Below are 13,128 nucleotides of genomic sequence, written 5' to 3' on the forward strand. Positions count from 1 at the left end.
ATCAGTGATAGACTGGGTAAAGAAAATGTGGTAACTATACACCATGACATACTATGCAGCCATAAAAAGAAACAAGACCATGTATTTTGCAGGGACATGGATGGAACTGGAAGCTGTTGTCCTCAGCAAACTAATACAGGAACAGAAAATCAAAATAATGAGAATGCATGGATACACAGAAGGAAACAGCACACACTGGGGCCTTTAAGAGGGTGTACAGGTAGGAAGAGCATGAGGAAGAATAGCTAATGGTTGCTGGGCTTAATACCTAGGTGATGGGTTGATCTGTGCAGCAAACCACCATGGAACACATTTACCAATATAACAAACCTGCAGATCCTGCACATGTACCCCAGAACTTAAAATGGAAGTCGAACAAAAAAAAAAATAATAATAATAACATAGGGACACATCAACTATGAAAAAATGTCACCTCCAAAGAAAAACAGTAATTCTCCAACAGACCCTAATCATAAGGAAATATGTAAAAAGCCAGAAAAATAATTTAAAATAATAACCTTCAGGAAAATCAGTGAGATAAAAGAGAACATGTGTACACAATTCAATGAAATCAGGAAAAATATTATGATTTGAACGAGAAATTCAACAGAGATAGCTATCATACAAAATAATCAAACAGAAACCTAGAGCTAAGTAATTTAATGAATGAAATGAAAATACAATAAGAGTTTCAAAAACTAGAAGTAGCAGAAGAAATAATTTTTGAACTTAAAGACAAGTTTTTGAAATAACACAAGCAGACAAGTAAGAAAAAAGAACACAAAGTAATGAAAAAAGCCTATGGGATTTATGGGACACCATTAAGCACATTAAATTGAAAGAAAAGAAAGAAAGAGAAAGAAAGAAAGAGAGAGAGAGAGAGGAGAGAAGAGGGAGGGAGGGAGGGAGGAGGGAGGGAGAGAGGAGAGAGAAGGAAGAAAGGAAGAGAAAAAGAAGAAAAGAGAAGCAGAAAGAGAAAGAAAGAAAGAAAGAAGAAAGAGAGTAATAAGAAAAAGATAAAGAAGAAGAGAAAGAGTAAGAAAGAACATAGGTGAAAGAAGAAAGCAAAGAAGAACTGAAAGAAAGAAAGAAAGAAAGAGAGAAAGAGAGAAAGAAAAAGAAAAAAAGAAAGAAAGGGCAACTCAACTTGGCTGGGCGCAGTGGCTCATGCATGTAATCCCAGCACTTCGGGAGGCAGAGGTGGGCAGATCATGAGGTAAGGAGATCGAGACCATCCTGGCTAACATGGTGAAATCCTGTCTATACTAAAACTACAAAAAATTAGCTGGGCATGGTGGCAGGTGCCTGTAGTCACAGCTACTTAGGAGGCTGAGGCAGGAGAATGGCGTGAACCTGGGAGGTGGAGCTTGCAGTGAGCCAAGATCATGCCACTGCACTCCAACCTGGGTGACAGAGCAAGACTCCATCTCGAAAAAAAAAAAAAAGAAAAGGCAACACACATTATGTGCATTCCAGAAAGAGAAGAGAAGGAAAATGATGATGAAAACTTATTTAATAAAATCATAGTAGGAAGCCTCCCAAGTCTTGAGATAAAGATGGGCATCTATGTTTAGGAAGCTCAAAAACCCCAGATAGATTCAACCCAAACAGGCTATCAGCATGAAAACATGCAAAACTATAAAACTCGCTGGTAGAGCTGATACACAAAAGGGAAAGAAAAATAAATAAAGCCTATCACTACAGAAAACCACACAGCTGTAAAAATAAGTAATAACAGAGAAAATAGGGATGAAAGGATATACAAAATAACCCAAAACAATCAATAAAATCACAGGAATAAGTCATTACCTATCAATAATAACCCTGAATTTAGACATACTAAATTCCTATCTAAAAGATATGGACTGGCTGAACGAATGCAAACATCAGACCTGACTATATGCTGCCTACAGGAAACTCACCTCACCTTAAAAGATACACAGACTGAAAGATAAAGGATGGAAAAGTATATTCCATACAAATAGAAACCAAAAACAAGTGAGAACAGTTATATCAGACAAAACAGAATTCAAGTTAAAAGCAGTAAAAAGAGACAAGGAAATTATAAAGTAATAAAGGAATCAATCCACCAAGAGAATATAACAACTGTAAATATATATGTACCCAACACCAAAGCACCTGATATATAAAGTAAATATTGGATCTACAGGGAGAAATAACTGCCAATACATTAACAGTTGAGGAATTCAACAGCCCACTCTCTGCGTTGGACAGATCTTTTAGGTAGAAAATCAAACAAGAAATATCAGATTTAAATTGCACATTATACCAAATGGATCTAACTGATTTACAAAACATTTCAATCAACAGCTGCAAAGTACACAGGCTTTTCATCAGCACATGAGAATTTTCATCAGTACATCAGCAATTTTCCAGAATTGACTGTATGTTAGAATATGAAACAATATTCAATAAATTTTAAAAATTGAAATTAAGCCAGGCGCAGTGGCTCACGTCTGTAATCCCAGCAGTTTGGGAGGCTGAGGTGGGTAGATCACCTGAGGTCGGGAGTTCGAGAGCAGCCTGACCAACATGGAGAAACTCCGCCTCTATTAAAAATACAAAATTAGCCGGGCATGGTGGCACATGCCTATAATCCCAGCTACTATGGAGGCTGAGGCAGGAGAATTGCTTGAACCTGGGAGGCAGAGGTTGTGGTGAGCCGAGATCGTGCCATTGCACTCAGCCTAGGCAACAAGAGTGAAACTCTGTCTCAAAAAAATTGAAATTAAATCAAGTATCTTATCTGACCACAAAGTAATAAAACTAGATATCAATAACAAGAAGAACATTCAAAACTATACAAATATATGGAAATTAAGTGATAGGCTCCTGAATGATCAATGGATGAAGGAAGAAATTAAGAATAATGTTGAGATATCTTGAAACAAATAAAAATGGAAACATAACATACCAAAACCTGTGAGACAGAGAAAAAGCAGTATTAAGAGGCAATTTTATGGCAATAAATGCCTACATCAAAAAACTAGAAGGTTTTTAATAAATAACCTAACAGTACATTTCAAGGAACTAGAAAAGCAAGAATAAAACAAACCCCAAATTAGTAGAAAGAAATAGTAAAGATTGGAGCATAAATAAATGAAATTGAGACTAAAACATGATACTAAAGATGAACAAAACAAAAAACTGTAGTTTTGTAAAACTGATAAGCAAAATTGACAAACTAAAGAAAATTGACAAATACTTAGCTAGACTAAGTAAAAAAGAAAGAGGACACCCAAATAAATAAAGTCAGAAATGAAAAAGAAGATTTTTTTTATTTCTGACTTTATTTACTTGGGGTTTTTTCATTTCTTACTATTTATTTGGTTGTTCACTTTCTTTTTTACTTACATACCACAGAAATATAAAGAATCTTTAGAGACTACTATGAAAAACTATACACCAATAACCTTAAAAACCTAGAAGAAATGGATAAATGAGTAGACACATAAATCTACTAAGACTGAACCAAGAAGAAATAGAAAATCTGAGCAAGCCAATAATGAGTAATGAGATGGAATCAGTAACAAAAGTCTTCCAGTAAAGAAAAGTTCGTGACTGGATAGCTTCACCGTTGAATTCTGCCAAACACTGAAGGAAGAATTAATATCAATTCTTCTGAAACTATTCCAAAAAACTGAAGCAGAGGGTGTTCTTTCAAACTCATTCAAAAAGGCCAGCATAACCCTGACACCAAAACCAGTAAAGATATAACAACAAAAGAAAACTACAGACAAGATCCCTAGTGAACATAGACATAAAAATTCTCAACAAAATATAAACAAACTGAATCCAAGGAACCATCAAAAAGAAAATACACTATCCCAATAATGCATTTATTGTATAAATCCCAGTAATCCCAAGTAGGATTTATTCCAATAATGCAAGAATGATTCAACATATGCAAATCGACTAAAGTCATATATCACATCAATAGACTGAAGGATAGAAACCATATGATCATCTCAATAAATTCAGAAAAAGCATTTGATAAAATTCAGCAACTTTTCATGATAAAAACTCTTAATAAACTAGGTACAGAAAGAAAATATCTCAACATAATAAAGGCCATATATGACAAATCTACCATTAACATACTACTGATCAAGGAAAAGCTGAATGTCTTTTCTGTAAGAACTGGAACAAGACAAAGATGCCCACTCTTACCACTTAGTCAGCATAGTACTAAAAGTCCTACCCAGAGAAATTAGGCAAGAGAAAGAAATAAAGGACACCAAATTGGAAAGGAGGAAGTGAAATTGTCCCCGTTTTCACAGGATATTATCTTATATAGAGAGAAACCAAAAGACTCCCACAAAACTCTTAGAACTGCTAAACAAATTCAGAAAGTTACAGGATACAAAATTAATATACAAAAATCAGCAACATTTCCATACATTAGCAACAAACTTGCTGAAAATGAAATCAAGAAGACAATCCCACTTAAAATATCTACCAAATAAACCAAAATACCTAGGAATAAATTTAACCAAGGAGGTGAAAAACCTCTAAAAGTAAAACTACAGAACACTGGTGAAAGAAACTGAAGGAGATACGAACAAATGGAAAGACATCCATCCCATGGTGATAGACTGGAAGAACTAATAGTGTTAAAATGACAATACTACCCAAAGCAATCCATATGTGCAATGAAGTCACTACCAAAATACCAATGACATTTTTCACAGAAATAGAAAAAACAATCTTAAAATTTATATGGAACCACAGAAGACCCTAAATAGCTTAAAGTGACTCCAAGCAAAAAGAACAAAGCTGTAGGTATCACACTATCAGACCTCAAAATATATTACAAAGCTATAGTAACCAAATCAGCATAGTACTGGCATAAATATACAGACATAGACAAATGAAAAAAATAGAGAACCCAAAAATTCGTTCACATATCTACAGCCAACTTGTTTTTGGCAAAGGTGCCTAGACACTCATTGAGGAAAGGACAGTCTCTTCAGTAAATGGTGCTGGAAAACAGGATATCCATATGCGGAAGAGTGAAACTAGACTCCGCACCTCTTGACCTATACAAAAATCAACTCAAATTGGTTCAAGAACATAAATGTATTACCTGAAAGAATAAAACTACTAAAATAAAGGATAAGGAAAATGCTTTGGGACATTGGTCTGGAAAAATATTTTATATATAAGCCCTTAAAAGCACAGGCAACACAAGCAGAAACATGCAAATGAGATTATATAAAACTAAAAAGTTTCTGAACAGCAAAGGAAGCAAACACAAGAGAAAAAAAGACAGCCTACAGAACAGAATGAAGTATTTGCACCTACTCATCTGACAGAAGATTAATGACAAGAATATACAAAGAACTCACACATCTCAACAGCAGAAAAACAAACAATTCAATTACAAATGGGCAAATTATCTGAAAATATATTTCTCAAAAGAAGACATACAAATAGCTAACAAATGTCTATAAAAATTCTTAACATCACTAACCATTGGGGAATGCAAATAAAAATCACAATGAGGTATCATCTCACCCCAGTTACTCTGGCTATTATCAAAAAGAGCAAAAATAATAAATCTGACAAGGATGTGGAGAAAAGGGAACTCTTAAACACTGTTGGTGGGAATGTAAACTAGTAAAACTACTATGAAGAACAGTATAGGGAGTCCCTCAAAAAACTATAAATAGAGGCTGGGTGCAATGGCTCACACCTGTAATCCCAGCACTTTGTTACAGGTGCCCCAGGCTGAGGCCGATGGATTGCTTGAGGTCAGGAGTTCAAGACCAGCCTGACCAACATGGTGAAAAACAAAACAAAACAAAAAACTACAAATAGAACTCCCTGATGATCCAGCAGTCTCACTATTGAACTATCAGAAATTTATCCAAAGAGAGATAAATCATTATATTGAAGAGATATCTATATTCTCATGTTTATTGCAGCACTATCAATAATTGTCAAAATATGGAATCAACCTAAGTGTCCAACAATAGATGAACAGATTAAATAAACATGTGTTATATACACATCATGGAATACTATTCACTCATAAAAAAGAGTGATATCCTATCATTCAGGGCAATATGGATGGAATGGAAGGATATTATGTTGGGTGAAAAAAGGTTGAACACTGCAATTCTCATTCATATGTGGAGGCTGGAGAAAGTTGATCTCATAGAAGTAAAAACTAGAACAGAGGATACTAGAGATTAGGAAGGGTAGGGGAAAGAGGGAGATAGGGATAGATTTGTTAAAGAACGCAGAATTACAACTAGGTAAGAGGAATGAGTTCTAGTGTTCTATATCACTGTAAAATGACTATTGTTAACATTAATATAGTTTCAAATAGCTACAAGGAGGATATTGAATGTTCTTAACACAAAGAAATGATACACGTTTGAGATGATAGACATGCTAATTACTCTGATCACTATATATTACATATATTGAAATATTGCTATGTACCAATTGACTATGTACAATTATTTGTCAATTTAAAAATCAAATAAAATAAAGAAAAGAAAAATTTCAGTCAATAAAATTATCTCTGTACAAGAAATGCCAACTTGTAAGAGTCAAGAAACAATATGTTCTGGTAAATAGAATTTCATATAGGGATTTCTCATGTTTGAGGAAATTGAATACAATAAAATACACTTAGAACTTAAATTAAGTGGGAAGCAATTAACCTTTTGATGACTAAGAAAGCTTTCTTGATTTCTGCAGTCCTTCAGGATCTTGAGACATCAGTTCATTACCATTTTATTTATATATGCATGAAGAAAGTGCAGGAGGTTAAAGTGAATGTGTAATAATCCGGTGACATAACCCCCCCCCCACACACACACACTCACACACAAATTCTGCTTTTAAAACACACTGCCATAAGCTTCTTTCCTCTGGAAATATATAACTGCTTAACCTTTATCCTATCTTTTTATTTATTTATTTATTTTGAGACCCAGTCTCGCTCTGTCACCTAGGCTGGAGTGTGGTGGAGCAACCTCAGCTCACTGCAACCTCTGCCTCCCGGGTTCAAGCGGTTCTCCTGCCTCAGCCTCCTGAGTCACTGGGACTACAGGCACCCACCACCACGACAGGCTAATTTTTTGTATTTTTGGTATAGATGGGGTTTCACCGTGTTAGCCAGGATGGTCTCGATTTGCTGACCTCGTGATCTGCCTGCCTCGGCCTCCCAAAGTGCTGGGATTACAGGCATGAATCACCGTATCCTATCTATTGAAATATCTTCCTAGTTGATAGATTTCTGAATAAGCTTGGATCATAGGCTACATTATTGTAGTGTTCCATGCTTCCCATCTTCCACCCTAAAAATATACTTCCACCCTAAAAAATGGGGAAAAGATTTGAAAATATTATCTGAACAGTGAGCAAAATGAGTATTTAGCAAAATTTAGAATGGAAGATAACTTGCTAATAAAACCAAAATCTTCAGGTGGGTTAATATGAAGCATTAGGTGAATGGACAGCTACCCAGTATAGCACATTGTTTCCAACGTATACTTTAATTTGTGTTGGAGGATAAGGATGAGCTCATTACAACAGAACTTTACAGATAGTGACCCTGTCACCTGGGTTAAGAGACTGTCTATCCTGAGAGTTTTTGCGTTTGTCTCTCTTTGGAGCTTCAGGAGTATTGCTGGCCCTAAAATGTATTTTGTACTAGACTCATAAATTTCACTGATCAGATAAATGCTGTACATATGAACCCAGGGCTGTGATGGCTAATTTTCACAGGTGATGTTTTCATTTGATCTCTGAATTTTTTTTTTTCAAATTTTATTATAGATTTAGGGCATAGATGTGCAGTTTTGTTACGTGAGTATATAGCTTGATGCTAAGACTTGGGGTATGACTGATCCCATCACACAGGTAGTGAACATATAGTACCCAGTGTGTACTTAAGACTCTTGCCCTCCTCCCTGCCCCTTCTTGTGTTCCCCAGTGTCTTTTATTCTCATATTTATATCCATGTGTACCCAAAGTTTACCTCTCACTTATAAGTGAGAATGAGCTGTATTTGGTTTTCTGTTTCTACATTAATTCATTTAGGATAATGGCCTCCAGCTGCATCCATGTTGCTGCAAAGGACATGATTTCATTCTTTTTATGGCTGCATAGTATTCTATAGAGTATATGTATTACATTTTCTTTATCTAATGCACCATTGATGAGCATCTAGGTTGATCACATGACTTTTGTATTGTGAATAGTGTTGCTATGAAAATATAAGTGTATGTGTCTTTTTGGTAGGATGACTTATTTCCCTTTGAGTATATACTCAGTAATGGAATTGCTGGGTGGAATGATAGTTCCATTTTTAGTTCTTTGAAAAATCTCCAAACTGCTTTCCACAGTGCCTGAACTAACTTACGTTCTTACCAGCAGTGTGTAAGTATTCCCTTTTCACCACAACCTCAACAGCACTTGTTATTTTTTGACTTTTTAATAATCATCATTCTGACTGGTGTGAGGTGGTATCTCATTGTGGTTTTGATTTGCATTTCTTTGATCATTAGTGATGATGATCATGTTTTTATATGTTTGTCGGCCATTTGTATATCTTCTTTTGAGAAGGGTCTGTTCATGCCTTTTGTCCACTTTTTAATCAGTTTATTTGTTTTTTGCTTGTTCACTTAAGGTCCTTATAGATTTTTGATATTAGACATTACTTGGATGCACAGTTTGTGAATATTTTCTCTCATTCTGTGGGTTGTCTGTTTACTCTGTTGATAGTTTATTTTGCAGCACAGAAGCTCTTTATTCAGGTACCACTTGTCAATTTTTGTTTTCATTGCAGTTGTTTTTGAGGACTTAGTCATAAATTATTTGGCAAGGCTGATATCTAGAAAGGTATTTCATATGTTTTCTTCTAGGACATTATATGTTGAGGTCTTACATTTAAGTCTTTAACCCACCTTTTCTTATTAATCTTCTCTGCTTTATTTTTTTCCATAACCATTAATACATTCTCACACTATGTATGAATGTGTGTAGATATATAGTCATACAATTATATACTATATTATACATCATATAATGTGCATATATCATTTTTTATTGTCTGTCTTCATTCACCAGAATTTAAGCTCCATGAAGGCAAGAATATTTTTCTGTTGCATTCACTGCTGAACTTCAGCTTCTAGAATTTTGTGGATGATCAATAAATATTTGTTGAATGAATGAATTCAGATGGTGTTTTCTTGTACTGCTTATCAAACTAGATTTTTTTTCACTCCTAAGAAAAATAAGTATCTCTTTAGGGGTTTGCTTATATTTTAAAGTTTTTTAATTTTAATTTTTTTGAATACATAGTAGGTGTATATATTTATGGGGTACATGAGATATATTAATACAGGCATGCAATATGTAATAATCACATCATGGAGAATGGGTTATCCATCCTCTCCAGCATTTATCCTTTGAGTTGCAAACAATTCAATTATGCACTTTTAGTTATTTTAAGTGTACAATGAAGTTATTATTGACAATAGTCACCGTGTTGTGCTATCAAATAGTAGTTCTCATTCATTCTTTCTATTTTTTGTACCCATTAACCATCCCTACTTAACCCCTCCTTCCCACTACCCTTCCCAGCCTCTAGCAACCATCCTTTTACTCTTTATGTTCATGAGTTCAATTGTTACGGTTTTCAGATCCCCCAAATAAGTGAGAACATGTGATGTTTGTCTTTCTGTGCCCCGCTTATTTCACTTAACATAATGATCTCCAGTTCAATCCATGTTGTTGCAAATGACAGAACTTCATTCTATTTTTATGAATGAATAGTTCTCTGTCATGTATATATGCCACGTTTTCTTTACCCATTCATCTGTGGATGGATGCTTGGGTTGCTTCCAAATCTTAGCTATTGAAAAAGTGCTGTAACAAACATAGGAGTGCTAATATGTCTTTGATATACAGATTTCCTTCCTTTTGGGTATATACCCAGAAATGGGATTGCTGGATCATATGGTAGCTCTACTTTTAGTTTTTTGAGAAATCTCCACTTTTCTCCATAGTGGTTGCACTAATTAGTGTATAAGGGTTCCCTTTTCTCCACATCCTCACCAGCATTTGTTATTGCATGTCTTTTGGATATAAGTCATTTCAACTAGGGTGAGATGATATTTAACTGTAGTTTTGATTCGTGTTTCTCTAATGATCAATGATGTTGAGCACTTTTTAATGTAACTGTTTGACACTTGTATATCTTTTTATTTTTTTAGAAATGTCTATTTAAATCTTTTGCCCATTTTAAATCAGCCACCACAGCTGGGAATGTGCTGAGTCTCATCTTAAGCCACTAAGACTCAGAGGCTCACCCAAGACCCCTGATGTAGTACCTGGGTATCACTGCTAGTTATTCAGGGACCAAGGGCTCTTCAGTTAACAGGTGATGAATGTTGCCAGGACTGGGTCCTTCCCTTCAAGGCAGTGCCTTCCTTTCTGGCCCAGGGTTTGTCTGGAAATGTCACCCAGGAGCTAGGGGCTAGAATGAGGGCCTCACTACTCTGATGGGTGCCCTACCCTGGCTGTGGTTGAGCTGGTATCCAACATGCAAGACAAAATCCTCCCCACTCTTCCCTCTCCTCCTCTCAAGTGAAGGGAAGGGGTCTCCTTTGGAGCTATGAGCTGTGCAGCCTGGGGTTAGGGGATGTGTGATGCCAGCACCCCTTAGCCACCCCAGCTGGTGTCTCAGTCTGTTGTGTGTTCCCCAGTCCATTGCCTTTGGGCCCAGTTCAGCACTAGGACCTGCCTAAGAGTTGCAGCTCTTGTGGCCTAGACTGCCTTTCAAGTTTACTTAGAGATTTGGAGCACTTTAGCTATTGGTGGTGAGACTTGTGTAAGTTCATTTTCAGACCACTGGGATCGGCAATTCCCCTCAACCAGGGCTGGTCCAGATGCTCCCTCCATGGGTGGGCATCAGCTGACTTTGGTCCAGTTTTTCCTTCTGGCTCTATCAGGACAGCACAGATAAAGCCTCATAATTGCTGTGAGCTCCCTCCTCAAGCACATAGAAATGCTTTCCGTACCACACCACCATGGTAAGGGGATGGAATTCAAGACTGTTCTTTCTGTCTCTTTAGTGCATCTTTCAGTGATGTGAAGTGAAAATCAGGTACTAGTAGAGCTCACCTGATTTTTTGTTCTCATGAAGGTGCTTTTTGCATGTTGATAGTTGTTAAATTGGTGTCCTTGTATGGGGGATGATCAGTGGAGCCTTCTATTCTGCCATCTTTCTCCACTTCCCCCTTAACCATCTTGACTGAACTTTTGTATATGTTGATAGGCAGGGGTCCAGTTTCATTCTTCTACATATGGAGAGACAGTTATCCCAGTACTATTTATTGAATAGGGTGTCCTTTCCCCATTGCTTATTTTTGTTGACTTTGTTCAAAGTCAGTTGATTGCAGGTATGCAGCTTTATTTCTGGGTTTTCTATTCTGTTCCATTTGTCTATGTGTCTGTTTTTATAACAGTACCATGCTGTTTTAGTTACTGTAGTCTTATAGTATTGTTGGAAGTTGGGTAATGTGATGCCTCTGGCTTTGTTCTTTTTGTTCAGCATACTTTGGCTATTTAGGTTTTTTTTTTTTTTTCCTTTCCATATGAGTTTTAGAATAGTTTTTTTCTGATACTGTAAGAAATTACTCTGGTAGTTTGAAAGGAATAACATTGAATTTGTAAATTTCTTTTGGCAGTATGGCCATTTTAACTATATTGATTCTCCCAATTCGTGAGCACAGAATGTTTATCCACTTATTTGTATCATCTGTTTTTTCAGCAGTGTTTTGAAGTTCTCCTTGTAGAGCTATTCCATATACTTGAATAGATGTATTCCTAGGTATTAATATTTTTGTGGCTATTTTAATAGGATTGTGTTCTTGATTTGGCTCTCAGCTTTAACATTACTGGTGTATAGAAATCCAACTAATTTTTGTACATTGATGTTTATTCTGAAACATTGCTGAAGTCATTTATCAGTTCTAAGAGACTTTTGGCAGAGTCTTTAGGGTTTTCTAGGTATAGAATGATATCATCAGCAAAGAGAGATAATTTGACTTCTTTTTTTCCTATTCAGAGGCCTTTAATTTCTTTCTCTTGCCGATTGCTATGGCTAGGGCTTTCAGAACTATGTTGAATAGGAGTGATGAGAGTGGGCATCCTTGTCTTGTTCCACTTCTTATGGGGCACGTTTCCAGCTTTCGCCTGTTCAATATGATGTTGGCTGTGGATTTGTCATAGATGACTCTTATTATTTTGAGGTATGTTCCTTCAATGCCTAGTTTGTTGAGGGTTTTTATCATGAACAGATGTTAGATTTTATCAAAAGCTTTTTCTGCATCTCTTGAGATCATCATAAGGTTTTGTTTTCATTCTTTTTATGTGGTGAATCACATTTATTTATTTGCATATGTTGAACCAGCCTTGCATCCCAAAAATAAAGTCTACTGTGTTGTCATGAATTAACTTCTTAATATGCTGCTGGATTTGCTTTGTTTGTATATTGTTGAGGATTTTTGCATCTATGTTCATCAGGGATATTGTCCTGTAGTTTTCTTTTTTCATTGTGTTTTGCCAAATTTTGGTATTAGAGTGATGCTGATTTCATGGAATAAATTAGGGAGGAGTCCCTCCACCTCACATTTTTAGAATAGTTTCAATAGGGATGGTACTAATTCTTCTTTGTACATCTGGTAGAGATTGGCTGTGAATCCATGTAGTGCAGGGTTTGTTTTTTGTTTGGCAGATTTTTTATTACTATTTCCATTTTGGAACTCCTTATTTGTTCAGAATTTCAATTTCTTCCTCATTTAATTTTGGGAGATTGTATGTTTCCAGGAATTCATCCATTTCCTCAAGATTTTCTAGTTTGTTTGCATATAGGTGTTCATAATTGTCTCTTGAAATTTTTGTATTTCTGTGTGATTGGTTGTAATGTCACCTTTGACATTTCTGATTGTGCTTATTTGAATTTTCTCTCTTCTTTTCTTTGTTAACATAGCTAGAAGTCTATTGCCCTTGTTTATCCTTTCAAAGAAGCAACTTTTCACTTTGTTGATCCTTTGTATAGATATTTTGTTATTTCTTTTCTTC

The sequence above is a fragment of the Rhinopithecus bieti genome, unplaced genomic scaffold, assembly GCF_001698545.2.
Source record: "Rhinopithecus bieti isolate Rb0 unplaced genomic scaffold, ASM169854v2 scaffold_12013, whole genome shotgun sequence".
Taxonomy (NCBI): domain Eukaryota; kingdom Metazoa; phylum Chordata; class Mammalia; order Primates; family Cercopithecidae; genus Rhinopithecus; species Rhinopithecus bieti.